Source organism: Euleptes europaea, chromosome 11 (assembly GCF_029931775.1).
Source record: "Euleptes europaea isolate rEulEur1 chromosome 11, rEulEur1.hap1, whole genome shotgun sequence".
NCBI lineage: Eukaryota > Metazoa > Chordata > Lepidosauria > Squamata > Sphaerodactylidae > Euleptes > Euleptes europaea.
In genome coordinates, this window is record NC_079322.1 from 16,611,281 (window position 1) to 16,618,236 (window position 6,956).

Below are 6,956 nucleotides of genomic sequence, written 5' to 3' on the forward strand. Positions count from 1 at the left end.
TTGTTGTGAAATTAATGTCTGCGCATGGAACATGTGTGTAGTTCTCTTCAGATGCTAGTTATACTGTGGCCATAGGTGAGCATGTGGTCTAAGATGACTATGTGACTGGACAGTGCCTCCAAAAGCCATAGATAGAATAATCTAGGCATTTTATATCAGCTACAAACATTTCTATCACATACCAGCAAGATCCAGAAATGTGATTCATTCAGAGTATGGCCGCAGCTTGGTGATGGTGGTTGTTGTTGTTAGTAGTAGTAGTAGAAGATGAAGAAGAAGAGTTGGTTTTTACACCCTGATTTTCTCTACCTTTTAAGGAATTTCAAAGCTACTTACAATCATCTTCCCTTCCTCTCCCCACAACAAACACCTTGTGAGGTAGGTGGGGCTGAGAGTGTTCTGAGAGAACTGTGACTAGCCCAAGGTCACCTGGCAGGCTTCATGTGTAGGAGTGGGGAAACCAACCTGGTTCTCCAAATTAGAGTCCACCACTCTTAACCACTATACCACGCTGGCAACTTTGTCTTCGGAAGGTTCCAAATTCAATCCTTGGCTTCTCTAGTTTAAAAAGGATTGCGTTGTAGGAAAATGCCCTGACCTGGATGGCCCAGGCTAGCCTGATTTCATCAGATCTTGGAAGCTAAGTAGGGTCAGTCCTTGCTAGTACTTGGATGGGGGACCACCAAAGAAGTCCAAGGTTGCTACACAGAGGCAGGCAATGGAAACCACCTCTGTCCTTCTCCTGCCTTGGAAACCATATAGGGCTGCCATAAGTTGACTGTGACTTGATGGCACTTTCCACCACTAGTAGACAAATATGGAAAACCCTCTACCTAGAAGAAGAAGAAGAGTTGGGTTTTATATGCCAATTTTCTCTACCTTTAAGGAGAATCAAACCAGCTTACAATCTCCTTCCCTTCCTCTCCCCACAACCGACACCTTGTGAGGTAGGTGAGGCTGAGAGAGCTCTAAGAGAACTGTGACTAGCCCAAGGTCACCCAGCTGGCTTCATTTGGAGGAGTGGGGAATGAAACCCTGTTCTCCAGATTAAAGTCCACCTCTCCTAACCACTACACTGTACTGGATCCTAACCACTACACCACACTACCTAAGACTCTGGGGAGCCACTGCCAGTCAGAGCTGACAAAAATGGTCTTGGTAGATGAAGGCTCTGACCCAGTAGAAGGCAACTTCCAGTGTGGGTCCTGAGGTTACTGAGGCAGGAGTAGGGTTGATTCTCTATGGTTCCAATTGTATTCAGTGTGACAAAGGAAAATGGCCACATTCTGTGACATCAATGAGAAAAAGTAAAACTTGCACCACACACCAAGTGGGGGAATGGGGAGAGCAGATCGCACCTGCCCCAAAGATGTCCTTCTGTATCCTTTTCCTTGCAATGGATGTCTATCATACCTACAATGGAAGATAAACAGAGAGCCAGTGTGGTGTAGTGGTTAAGAGCGATGGTTTGGCGTGGTGGAGTCTGATCTGGAGAACCGGGTTTGATTCCCCACTCCTCCACATGAGTGGCAGATGCTACTCTGGTGAACTGGGTTGGTTTCCCCACTCCTCCACATGAAGCCAGCTGTGTGACCTTGGGCTAGTCACACTCTCTCAACCCCACCTACCTCACAGGGTGTCTGTTGTGGGGAGGGGAAGGGAAGGTGATTGTAGGCTAGTTTGATTCTTCTGTAAGTGGGCGAGAAAGTCAGCATATAAAAACCAATTCTTCTTCTTTTTCTTCTTCTTATTCATCTTCTTCTTCGGAAATTGTTGAGATGAGGGCAAAAGCCTGCCCTACCTGTAACCTCACTTTATGCTGACTTTCCTCAGAATCACAGCCATGATTCTCTTCTCCATTTCGCCCTCACAACAGCCCTGTGATGTAGGCCAGGCTGACATCGTGACTGGCCCAGATCATCTTCAGAACTTCGTGGCTGAGTAGAGGTTTCAACTGAGGTTTCCTAAATCCTAGTGCAATGCTCTAATCACTATACCACCATGGCTCTCTCAGCATCTCTCCAATCCTGATATTGGATAGTCCGGCAGCCAAGGACAGAGATGTGGAACACAGGCAGGATGGTGCTGCTGCAGTCATCTTATTTGTGGGCTTCCTAGAGGCATCTGGTTGGCCCCTGTGTGAACAGACTGCTGGACTTGATGGGCCTTAGTCTGATCCAGCATGGCCTTTCTTATGTTCTTATGTGGCAGCATATATGCTGCAGGGGCTCTGTGCACAGAGCCCATAAAATGTACCCACCCAAACACATGCTCTGTCCACTTTAATGAAGGACCTTTAGCTAATAAATAAAGTAAAAATACATAATCAGTGGGTTCTCCTCCCTCTGTACGTGATAAAGCAAAAATCACTCCCCCATGCCAAGACTTTTGTGTGGCTGTGTGTATATGGTTAAAGAAATGGCCATTTCCCTCCAAGCCTTAAAAAAGGAACTGTTTCTACAGACTGTCCTTCTTCACTTACCCATGCAGAGAAAAAGGACACAGAGAAAGTACCTTTACAGGAAAGAACCATCATCTCCTGACATTGTTATGTCCCTGAAAAGAATACAGATTGACAGTGTGGATTCAATCAGGGCCACTTTCCGTGTTCTAGCCAAGAGGGTGACCCTGACTCAATTGACTTCGCTGTTAATTCCCATCCCGTTTGATGAAGTCCTCCAAAGATCTATTAAGGCAGTAAGGTTCTTTCTCTCCCTCTCTCACCTGGTAGGTTCCCCCCTACATTTTCTAATGATGGTCACTTTCCCTAATGGAAACCTCCTGGTGCCCAGAATTGTCGGAGCTTTGTCTAAGTCTAGGGGAGACTATTGAATATTCTTCTCTGCCCTTTTAAAAACATTCTGTAGACAGGATGGCATTGCAATTACATCCGTGCATTGAAAGGAAGCGGCTCTCTTGTGAAGGAAGGACTGCAGCCACTGAAAATTGTTTTTCGTAGTTAAACAGGAGAAGCCGACCCAATTTATCCAACGCACTATAACATTAAAAACCATTTTTGTTGGCAATTCTGCTTGCACACCTCAACATTATTAATCATCATTTTGAGGACTTTGCATAGGTAAAGGGCAGAAGGAATAGTCATCATCCCCTATGCTTGCCACCATACCGAAAGTAGACCGCTGTTATTCTCATTTTGCTAAAGAAACAGAGAGGGAAATGTAGTTGCTTCCTTGCCTAAGGCTGGTCACGGTGGCTTCAGACTGAGATCATTGTTTAATTTTGCAGCATTTAAAGACTGACTTTGCAAAACAACGTTATATAAAACTGGGAGGAGGGTCCTAAGGAAAAAAATTATTTCGCTGCTCTATATACCTATAACTCAATTTGATAAGGTTTCCAGGTCCCCCCTGCCTACTGGCGGGAGATGGAGGTGTAGGGTTGCCAGATCCAGGTTGGGAAACTCCTGGAGATTTGGGGATGGAGCCCTGGGAGGACAGGGACTCTGGGGAGTACAATGCCATAGAGTCCACCCTCCCAAGCATCCATTTTCCTCAGGGGAACTGATCTCTGTAGTCTAGAGATTAGATGTAATTCTGGGGGATAAGAACATAAGAACAAAAGCCCTGCTGGATCAGACCAAGGCACATCAAGTCCAGCAGGCTGTTCACACAGTGGCTAAACAGGTGCCTCTAGGAAGCCCATCCTGCCTGTGTTCCACAGCACCTAATACATTTGGCATGCTTCACTGATCCTGGAGAGAATAAGTATGCATCATGACCAGGATCCATTTTAACTAGTAGCTATGAATACCCCTCTCCTCCATGAACATGTCCACTCCCTCTTAAAGCCTTCCAAGTTGGCAATCATCACCACATCCTGTGGCAGGGAGTTCCACAATTTAACTCTGTGTTGTGTGAAGAAATACTTTCTTTTATCAGTTTTGAATCATCCTCCAGCTTCAGCAGATGACCCTATGTCCTGGATCCCCAGGTCCCACCTGAAGGCTGGCATCCAAGCAGTTTTTTTTCCTTCAGACCCCTTCCCAACCTATTTTCCATGCTGTCTTTAGCCCAGGGATACAATTCATTGCTGGTTGAATGGGCCTTGCCTAAGTAGTGATATGGGCCAAGTCCTCCTAATTATGATTCCTTTGGGGGCTCATTTAAACTTTTACTTGTGCGTGGTTTTCAGTATTTCACCTTGTATTTGAGTTAGGCAGCCAGAAAAGAGTAGAACTGAAAATTAAATTCCTATTACATTTTAATGACAATTAAAAATTGTGCTTGTGGCACATTGGATTGGTTTGGACTGCGGTGTGCACGGGAAGCTGCCTTATACTCAGACTGCTGAATTACAACTAATAATGAAACTCAAGAGTATGTGTTCTCCTGGATTTAACAGAGACCTGAAATTCCTGTTTCATTACCAATGCTAATTTCTCCACGCCTACTACCCCTCTGCATATCATGCCTAATCCAGTCACGCCTGCTAATCTCATTTACTTGCTTTTGACATTTACATTGCTATTGTGTGGCTAATTCACTGTTCTCTACTTAAGGATAGATGAAATGCCATTCTAGTTGTATCTGGAGAAGTGAGCTGTGGCTCATGAAAGCTCACACCCAGCCAGAAATGTTGCTAGTCTTTAAGGTGCTACTGGGCTCTTGCTCTTTTCTACTGCTCCGTCTACCATGGTCAGTCTTGTCTATGCAGACTGGCAGTGGCTTTCCAGGGAGAGAATATCAGAACTGGAGAGATGCTGAGAAAGCCATAATGGTACTGTGATTAGAGCATTTCCTGCTTCATATGTATGTGTGATACATATATTTATATCCCACTTTTTCTACTTAACTCTGAACCCTGCTCAGAAACCAGACTACTAAATCAATATATTTCATTTGCATTTCAAGGAGTAAGGGGTAGGGTGGGGAGATTTTGTAGCTCTGCTGAGATATAGCAGAAGGAATACTCCATTTTACCTGAAATTCCAAAAATCGACTTCACTCAACATCTGTGTTTGTGGGTGACACTTACATTGCCATAGAATATCTCTGGCAACAATGAGGAGTGTGCAGGCACCAGACTGTGCCTCAGGCTCTGCTTGCTTAAGCTGGGCATATTGCCATTGAACAAATGAACACATCATGAACACATGACGCTGCCTTATACTGAATCAGACCCTTGGTCCATCAAAGTCAGTATTGTCTACTCAGACCGGCAGTGGCTCTCCAAGGTCTCAGAAAGAGGTCTTCCACATCACCTACTTGCCCGATCCCCTTAACTGGAGATGCCGGGGATTGAACCTGGGACTTCCTGCATGCCAAGCAGATGTTCTGCCACTGAGCCATGGCCCCTCCTCCAAACATCAAGTTGCCTCGTTTCAAGTCACAAACTTTCTTGGGCACTTGAAGTCCCTACTGTCAGCTCTGACTGGCAGTGGTTCTCCTGGATCTCAGGTGAAGGTCTTTCACATCTCCAACTCCCTGATCCATGGTCTACCATGGTCAGTCTACCATGGTCAGTCTTGTCTATGCAGACTGGGAGTGGTTCTCCAGGATCTCAAGTGAAGGTCTTTCATATCTCCACCTTCCTGATCCATGGTCTATCACAGTCAGTCTGCCATGTCTATGCAGGCTGGCAGTGGCTTTCCAGGATGGGTCTCAGGGAGAGGTCTCTCCAATCACCTAGGATTTGATCCTTCTAACTGCAGTTTGCAGTGGTTGTACCTGGGACCCTCTGTATGCAAGGCAGGCACTCTACCATTGAGTTGTGATGGAAGTGGCCTCATGTTGTCTGTGAAGGCCTACCTTCTTCTTGAGTGAGATCTCCACTCCAGATTTGGCCTAACCCTGTAGATGAAAGTTGTGTAAGTATGAGTAATTGTATTTGATAACATTGTTGCTATTGTTATTGTCTGTCCCATTTCTACCCTTTCTCTGGGGCTCATTGTTCCTTTCCTACTCCTTTCCCTCCTCTGCCTTTGCTGTCTCCCCATATTGAAATTGAAATTTTAAACTCCTTGAGCTTTTAACTAACAGCGTATTCTGTTTTGATTAAGAAACCATGTACATATTTTTTTTCTCCTATGGCACTAGGATTGCCAGCTCTGGGTTGGTAAACACCTGGAGATTGGGGGAGAAAGGAGTGGAGCCTCCGGGGGGCTAGGGAGGACAGGGACCTCCACAGGGTATAATGCCATATAATCCACTTTCCAAAGCTGCCATTTTCTTCAAGGGAACTGATCTTGATTGTCTGGAGATCAACTGTATTAGCAGGAGATTTCCGGGTGCCATCTAGAGGTTGGCAACCTTATGTGGCACTGTAAACAACAGTGCTGTGGCCCCTTAAAGACTGACAATCTTTATTTCAATATGAGCATTTGTGAGTCACAGTTGACTTCTTCAGATACAACAATGTTATAGGGAAAATTACCATGCTTGGCCAACATTTCCCAGAATGCAAATCAGTTAACATTTGAGCACGTCCAATGAAGCTTATGGGAGGGAAGGTGCCATGGTATAGCCTGATCTTGTCAGATCTAGGAAGCTAAGCAGGGTCAGTACCAACAAGGACGGCGCTGCAGAGGAAAGCAATGGCTAACCATTACTGCTTCTACTTACCTTGAAAGCCCCTTGCTGGGGTCGCCATAAGTCCACAGCGACTTGACAGCACTTTACAAACACACACAGTGCAGCTGATAAGACTTCTGAAGAAATGACTGCCCAGGGAGCACCTGACATTGTGGTATTGCTGATGGTGTGTGGCCTCCATCAGTACTAAGATACAAGACCATAGGAGCCCCTCTATAAATTGCCCTGTGGGTTCTAAAGGCAGAACAGGACTGATGTATTTAAAAGCAACACATGAACACATGAAGCTGCCGCATACTGAAGCAGGCCGTCAGTCCATCAAGGTCCGTATTGTCTACTCTGACAGTCAGCAGCTCTCCAAGGTCTCACGTAGAGGTCTTTTACATCACCTACTGTGTGATCCTT